Source organism: Hippopotamus amphibius, chromosome 1 (genome assembly GCF_030028045.1).
Source record: "Hippopotamus amphibius kiboko isolate mHipAmp2 chromosome 1, mHipAmp2.hap2, whole genome shotgun sequence".
Classification (NCBI taxonomy): domain Eukaryota; kingdom Metazoa; phylum Chordata; class Mammalia; order Artiodactyla; family Hippopotamidae; genus Hippopotamus; species Hippopotamus amphibius.
Genome location: NC_080186.1, coordinates 119,791,519 through 119,800,201, shown reverse-complemented (window position 1 = coordinate 119,800,201; position 8,683 = coordinate 119,791,519). Strand labels below are relative to the sequence as shown.

The 8,683-nt window shown below is 37.8% G+C and overlaps 1 non-coding gene across 1 annotated transcript; it reads left to right on the top strand.

Moving 5' to 3' along the window:
• The first annotated feature begins 8,080 nt into the window (after positions 1-8,080).
• On the top strand, positions 8,081-8,206 carry LOC130843501 (U6atac minor spliceosomal RNA). The gene has a single exon (XR_009051004.1). It is a non-coding gene; the product is annotated as a U6atac minor spliceosomal RNA (small nuclear RNA).
• The last annotated feature ends 477 nt before the right edge of the window (positions 8,207-8,683 follow it).

The window sequence follows — 8,683 nt, the reverse complement described above, 5'->3', positions numbered from 1 at the left end:
TTTAACATAACAGTCATGCTCCTGCCTCAGAGCCCTTGCTTCTGCTTTAAATTCTCTTATTCCAGGTATCTATATGCCTCATTCCCTTACCTGCTTTAGGTCTTTGCACAAATTTTATCTTCCCCACTCCCCCATTTAATACTGCACCCTTCATCTTGCACCTCCTCACTCCTCCCTACTCTGTTTTATCCATAGTACTCATCACAAGGATGTGAGGCAGGATGTACTTAATCTAGGCTGTCCTCTAAGACAAACATGCCAATTGAGTCTCAAAGAGTAACCTGCAAATGCTAGTATACAGATATCATTATTATTCCCAGGAAAATGCAACAATAGTAAGTTAATGAACTTGCCCCAAGCCACATACTCAATAAGTGCTATGATTCAGACACTGGAGTCAGATTCTAAAGTCCTTGATCTTGACCACTACATTATATTGATTAAATAAATTATAGTCTATCCACATGAAGGGATACTATTTAGGAATGAAAATAGTAAAGTACATCTTTATGTATTTAAATTGGAAGGTGTCTATGAACATTAAATGTATTTTGGAACAGCATGTGTAGCATTATCTTGGAATTATATATAAATATACATATATATTCATACATGTTTGGGTGAGTATAAAGAACATCTAAATGTTGATGAATCATGAAGTCAACAGTGGTTTTCTTCTAGGATCTGTCTTTTCTCTATACCATCAGATTCACCATAACACTTACCAGATTAAAGATCCATTATTAAAATTTTTGAGCAGAATAGTGACATGGTCAGAGCTGTGCTTCAAATAAAGTCACATATATGCCAACAGGATGCTTGTCATCTTGGAATCTAACTAAACTATTTTTTTCTCATGCTCCCCCCTTCACTTTCCATTGTCTTCTCATGACCACTTCATTACCTTTTTTGAAACCAACATAAACACCTCTGGACCCACCTAGACAATACGGGCAAAGTGAAAATTGGTCCAATTGATTCAAACAGGCAATTCCTATGTACTTCTCACAACCCTGGCTATTCATTGCCTATAGAGTTTTCAAAAACACAGATGCCTGGACACTTTGCCCAAACTTGGCATCATATACATTTTTAAAATACTCAACAGGTGATTCTGATGCATGATCCGTGTTAAGAAGCGAAACCTCTGGTCCATGTGGAGTCTTCATAAAACTCAAGTGGGAATATACATGACAAGGATGGGCTAAAAGCTTTGTCTCTAAGGTAGCTTAGTAAATATTGGTTGAGTCAAGAAATGAATAAATGATGAAGCCTCACAGGTTGGCATTACTTGGAGGTTTTTCACCAAGCTTCAGAATCTTACCCTCAGACTTTTAGTCAGAGCTCAGAAACTCCATCTCATCCACTGTCCAGTGCTGACTTGCCTTCAGGATGCAAAATCTTGCTGTGTAAAGTTATGACAGATAGGCAAAACCAGAATGCTTATTTATTAATTAACAGTAAGAAGTACACTTGCCAGCTAGACTGGAAAGACCTGTGAGCCTGACCAGCCAGTCCTCTTCCCAAAGGCGGCCCACGCAGGAGATGAAGGCATCAGTGAGCTGCTTGGCGAGCAAGAGTCAGGAGAGGTGATTAGATGCTGCTGGTGTGGATTCCGCTTTCCTCTGTTATGTGTTCTCATCTTCCTGTTAGAACTTACCTGCCCAGGGCACATAACTCTCCTTCCAACCTGACAGGCATTTCAGTTGTGTCTATCACTCACCTTTCTCTCTGCTCCAATTCTTATTAACCCTCCTTCAGATTGACATATTCTTTCTTGGTCATGTTCGAATATAAGATTAAGTCTAGCCCTGGTATATGGTGTTTTACTAAAACACACACACTCTGCTATTTCCCTCATTTTCAAGTTCTAGTAGAGAGAGTGGAGGGAGAGGACACTCCCTGAATATACTACATACCACTAGCTGAACCATCACACTGCTTTTGCAAACAGACCCAAAGAGAAAAACTATGAAGTAGCTTATAGATCTTGCAACTCACAAAATCGGAATCTCCATCTAATTTAATACTTACCCTTCAGTAAGACCCTCTTAATTTTAAAACAGCAAAAACAAACCCCCCAAAAAACCTCTTTTGAGAATGTAATATATAATTAAAGTCTCTTTAAAATCTTTTTTAAATGGACAACTTATGGGAAAATATAAATCATTAAATTTAATTTACATGTGTGTATAAACCACAAAAGACAATACAGATAATGTTGTAAATTTCTGTATCTTCTCCTCAAGGGCATAAGAGCCACAGCCTAGCAAGGTGGATTCCTTCAAACCTTTAAAGAATAACTATTTTTTGTGCAAATGAATATGTTTTAAAACTTGTCAGGGGACTTCCTATGTGGCATAGTGGTTAAGAATCCACCTGCCAGTGCAGGGGACATGGGTTCAATCTCTCTCTGGGAGGATCCCACATGCCGCAGAGGAACTAAGCCCATGAACCACAACTATTGAGCCCGAAGCCCCTGACCACAATGAAGAGCAGCCCCAGCTCTCTGCAACTAGAGAGAGCCCATGTGCAGCAACAAAGACCCAACACAGCCAATAAATAAATAAATAAATAATAAATTTATTTTGAAAAAAAACTTGTGAGAAGATAGCCTTCATTTATGACTCCGAAAACTTGGCAAAGCACAAAAAAGAAAAAGTGCAAACACAGCTGTCAAGGGTGCTTGAACACTTGTCACTTCCTTTCTTCTGATGGAAATCTCTTCTTATGAGTTGAACTCCCAGCTTCCCAAGGAGCCCAATGAGCAAAAGTCCTTTTGCCAGTATTGTCCACATTAATGGGAATAAGAATAGAGCTCTAGTCCTGTGGTCAGAAACAGAGCAGGAAATGAGAGGCTTCTGAATGATGGATCCTGGGCTGACCACACTTCTTGCAATGGGTTGGCTCAATGCCAGGTACATACTCCAGCTAGTGGCTCTGGATAAACTGGGACATTGGGGCTTGGGATATTCCTATTTGATTTTGGTAAAGAGAGCTTTCTGAAATCTAAGAATGTCATACTGAAAGGAAACTCACTATGGAGTCCTATCCCATCCTGTTCTTTAAAACAACCCCTCTAGGTGATTGTATCATGGTTACACTCCACCAGTGACAAGGAACTCATTGTGTCTCAGAACATCTATTCCAGTTTTTAGTATGACTCTGACTATAGAAAAAATTCTCCTCTATTATGAGTCAAAAATGTGCCTCTCTCAATCTTCCTAACCTGACACTAGTTTCCCTCTTGTGGTCACTCATTACAAATATTATTCCTTGTCCCCTTATGGTGGGCTTTAGGGCAGAGCAGAGATAAACATCAATGCCTGGAATAACTGTTCTTTTCTTTCTCTAAAATCCCTGATCTACCTTCCATAGTTTCCTGGGTCACATGTCAACTTTTATTGTCTTTGGGTCTTCCCAACTCATATTGTCCCAAGAACTAAGAATGTTGGAATCACATTTACTGGGGATGATGAGCATTAATCCACCCCCACCTCCAATCTCCTAGGAAAGAGATCTTTCAAGGATCTGGGCACACTCACTTTGCTGGGCACTTTCTTGATCCCAACAGACTTCTCCAAGATCTAAGGTGATGGTTTTCTTTTCCACGTGCTTGTTGACCAGGTGAGGCTGAAGTTGGGCTGGCTCAGGGGCAGACTCAGAGCTAGGATCCAGGATTTGGGAGCTAGCCCCAGTGTCCCTCTGTTTCAGCTCCCTGGGGAAGCCCTTGCTTACTCAGATCAATTCAGGTGTTTTCTGGTCCCTATGGCCCTGCACTCCAGGGTGACTTGCACCAGTTTGGTGTGACAGATGGGTTAGTCAGTCAGAATGTGGGGAAGAGGCAAAGTATTTGGGATAGAAAAAAACAAGTTTATTATTGCATTTGTAGAGTGTGTTACTTATCCATTATTATGCAGTTTCAGAGCAGTCATCTGGGAAGGAATGGCATTTCATAGCCAAAGAAACTGAGGCTTGCAGAGGCTGAATAGTTTGCCAAAACCAAGTAATAAAAAAGTGATACAGAATCCCAGTTTTAGAAAATGGAAGGCGCCCAGAGTCTCTCAGCTCCCTCCACCACTCATATCTCCTGCCCACACCACACAACTGAATTCATAGCCACTTGCCCTCCACATACATCACCAGATCCTTCACAACCCCCATAGCACTTGGAGGGTATAATCAAACTTCTTGAAGAAAAAAAAAAAGAACTTCTCCATCCAGAGTTTGCAAAGGAAAATGGAAACTGTTTGGGGAACTCTTAAGCCCTCACCTATACTTAAAGCATAAAATAGAATTTGTTGATGAGGAGGAAGAGAACTTCTTTAGAAGAGTGATGCACAAGCCAAACCACCAGACTGGGGGCCAGCCATGCCTACAAGTGCACCCACAGTAGTCAGCCCACCAAAACAGAAGGATCCATGTGGCCCACATGGAGGGCACCCCTAGAGTGCACTGCTGAGCCCTATACAATATCTCCTTAATAAGGCCACTTTTCCAAGATTGGGAAACATAAACAACTTACCAAATACACAGAAATAGAAACAGCAAATTAGGCAAAATGAGGCAATAGAAGAATATGTTCCAAATGAAGGAACAAGATAAAATCACAAAAGAATTAAGTGGTGTGGAGATAAGCAATCTACTTGATAAAGAGTTCAAAAAGTTATCATAAAGATGCTCAACAAACTCAGGAAAAGAATGGATGAAAACAGTAAGATACTGAAAAAATAATTTTTGAAAAAAGAACCAAACAACTGAAAAACACAATAACTGAACTAAAAATCACACTATAAGGAACCAACAGTAGGTTAAATGATGCAAATAGATGGATCAGCAAACTGGAAGAAAGAAGAGTGGAAATCATTCAAGCTTAACAGAAAAAATTTAATTAAGGCTATTTAAGAGATTTCTGAGACAACCTCGAGCATACTAATATTCATATTTTGTGGGGTCCCAAAAGAATTAAAGAGAAAGAAAGGGGCAGAAAACATATTTAAAGACAATTTAATAGCTGAAAACTTCCCTAATCTGAAAAAGGGCAGAGGCATCCAGTTCCAGAAAGAACAGAGAGTCCCAAGGATGATCCACCCAAAGATGATCACACCAATATACATGGTGATCAAAATGACAAAAATTAAAGATAGTGAGAGTATTAAAAGCAATAAGTGAAAAGCAACAAGTTATGTGCAAGGGAACTCACATAAGACTATCAGCTGACTTTTCAACAGAAATTGTAGGTCAGAAGGTGTAGCATGATATATTTAAAGTGATGAAATGGAAAAACCTATGACCAAGGACACTCTACCTGGCAAGGTTCTCATTCAGAATTGATGGAGAAATCAAAAGCTTTACAGACAAGCAAAATCTGAAAGAGTTCAGCACCACCAAATCAGCTTTAAAATAAATGTTAAAGGAACTACTCTAAGTGAAAAGGAAAAGTCCACAACTAGAAACATAAAAACTGCAAAATGAAAAAGCCAATCAGTAAAAGCAAACATATAGTAAAGGTAGGAAATCATCCATACACAAAGCTAAGAGGAAGGTTAAAAGACAAAAGTAGTAAAATCATCTATATCCACAATCAGCAGTTAAGAGATACACAAGTCAGATGTAAAACATGATATCAAAAACTGTAATCATGAGGGGAGGAGAGTACAAATACAGCATTGTTAAAATGCATTTGAATGAGATCAGCAACTTATGGCATATATGTATTTCATATACATGTAAGCCTCAAGCCAAAAACCTATAATAGATTCACACAGAGAAAGAGAAAAAAGTCTGAACATAACACTAAAGATAGTCTTCAAATCACAAGAGAAGAGAGCAAAAGAACAAGAAAGATATAAAAAAGAATTCAAAAACAACCCACAAAACAATTATTAAAGTGTAAATAAGTACATAATATCAATAATTACTATAAATGTAAATGGCCTAAATGCTCCAATCAAAAGACACAGAGTGACCAGATGAATACCAAAAAAAGATCCATATATATGATGTCTACAAGAGACTCACTTCAGCTCTAAATATGCACAGAAAAATGAAAATGAGGAGAAGGAAAAAGTTATTCCATGCAAATGGAAACAAAAAGAAGATAGGATAGCAACACTTACATAAGACAAAATATACTTTAAAACAAAGACTTTAACAAGAGACAAAGAAGGACATTACATAATGATAAAAGTATCAACTCAGGAAGAAGATATAACAATTATAAATGTATTTATCCCAAAACAGGAGCACCTAAACACATAAAGCAAATATTAACAGGCAAGAAAGGAGAAACTGGCAGTTTCTTTCTGGACTTTAACACCATACTTACATCAATGGAAAAATCATCCAGACAGAAAATCAATCAGGATACACTAACTTTAAATGACACTTTAAATCAGATGGATTTAATAGACCTACATAGAACATTCCATCCCAAAGTAGCAGAATACACATTCTTTTCAACTGTGCATGGAGGGCTTCCCTGGTAGTGCAGTGGTTACAAATCTGTCTGCCAATGCAGGGGACACAGGTTCAAGCCCTGGTCCAGGAAGATCCCACATGAGGCAGAACAACTAAGCCCATGTACCACAACTGCTAAGACTGTGCTCTAGAGCCTGTGAGCCACAACTACTGAGCCCATGCACTGCAACTACTGAAGCCTGCATGCCTAGAGCCCATGCTCTGCAACAAGAGAAGCCACCACAATGAGAAGTCCATGCACAATGAAGGGTAGCCCCCACTCTCCGCAACTACAGAAAGCCCACATAAAGCAGCGAAAACCCAGTGCAGCCAATAAATAAAATAAATAAATGAATTTTTTTCAAAAACTGCACATGGAGCATTCTCCAGGGTAGATCACATTCTAGCCACAAAACAAGTGTCAGTAAATTTAAGAAAACTTAAATCATATCAAGCATCTTTTCTGACCACAATGCTATGAGACTAGAGATCAACTGCAAGAAAAAAAAAAAAAAAAAAAAAAAAAGCACAGACATTTGGAGACTAAACAACATGCTACTAAACAACATAATCACTAAAGAAATTAAAGAAGAAATCAGAAAATACCTGGAGGCAATCAAAAATGAAAATACAATGATCTGAAATTTATGGGGTGCAGTAAAAGCAGTTCTAGGAAGGAAGTTTATAGCAATACAAGCCTACTATAGGAAATAAGAAAAACCTCTAATAAACAACCTAACTTTACACCTAAGGAACTAAAAAAAAGAAGAACAAACAAAACCCAAAGTTAATAAAAGGAAAGAATAATAAAGATCAGAGCATAAATAAGTCAAATAGAGACTAAAACAACAATATAAAAGATCAATGAAACTAAGAACTGGTTCTTTGAAAAGACAAATAAAATTGGTAAACTTTAGCCAGACTCCTCAAGAAAAAAAAAGTAGGCAAAAATAAGTAAAATCAGAAATGAAAAAGAAGTTACAACTGACACCACAGAAATAGAAAGAACCATAAGAGTACAAGCAATTTTACCAATAAAATGGACAGCCTAGAAGAAATGAACAAATTCCTACAAATGTACAATCTCCCAAGACTGAATCAGGAAGAAATAGAAAGTATGAACAGACCAATTACCAGTAATAAAATTGTATCTGTAATGAGAAAAAAAAAACCTTCCAAAAAACAAAAGTCCAAGGCCAGACAGCTTCACAGGTGACTTCTACCAAACATTTAAAGAAGAGTTAATGACTATCCTTCTCAAACTTTTCCAAAGAATTCAAGAGGAAGATTTCTGAACTCATTCTACAAGGCAAGCATCACCCTGACACCAAAACCAGACAAGGATATTACCAATAAAAAGAAAAGAAAAGAAAATTATAAGCCAATATCACTGTTGAACATAGATGCAAAAATCCTCAACAAAATATTAGCAAACTGAATTCAACAATACATAAAAAGTATCATTCAACATGACCAAGTAGGATTTATCCTAGGGATTCAAGGATGGTTAAATACCCACAAATCAACCAATGTGATACACCACTTTAACAAACTGAAGAATAATATTTATAGGATTATCTCAATAGATGCAGAAAAAGCTTTTGATAAAAGTCAATATCCGGTGTTGTATGAAAGGAGAGAAGGTTAGCACTCCCCTTGACAAGGATGGAAGAGGCCCTTGGGCCTGACAACACACATACGGTTAAGGTACTGCCACCTACTTCATGGCATCTAACCACTGTTTTTAGTTGTTGTATAACAAAGGGAGTCCAACTCGAGGATGGAAGATGCCTTAGAGGACTGGGGCAGGGAGGGTGGGGGGGACTCGAGGGGGGGGCGTCAAGGAAGGGAGGGAATATGGGGATATGTGTATAAAAACAGTTGATTGAACCTGGTGTACCCCCCCAAAAAAAAATAATAATAATAATAATAAATGCAATTAAGTTAAAAAAAAAGTCAATATCTGTTTATGATTTTAAAAACTCTCAACAAATTAAATATAGATGGAATGTACTCAACATAATAAAGGCCATATATGTATGACAAGCCCAGAGCTGACATACTTAACAGTTAAAAGCTGAAAGCTTTCAGTCCAAGATCAGGAAAAAAAAAAAAAAGGATACACACTCTCGCCACTTTTATTCAACATAGTGTTGGAAGTCCTGGTTAGAGCAACTAGGAAAGAAAAGGAAGAAAAAGCCATCAAAATTAGAAAGGAGGAAGT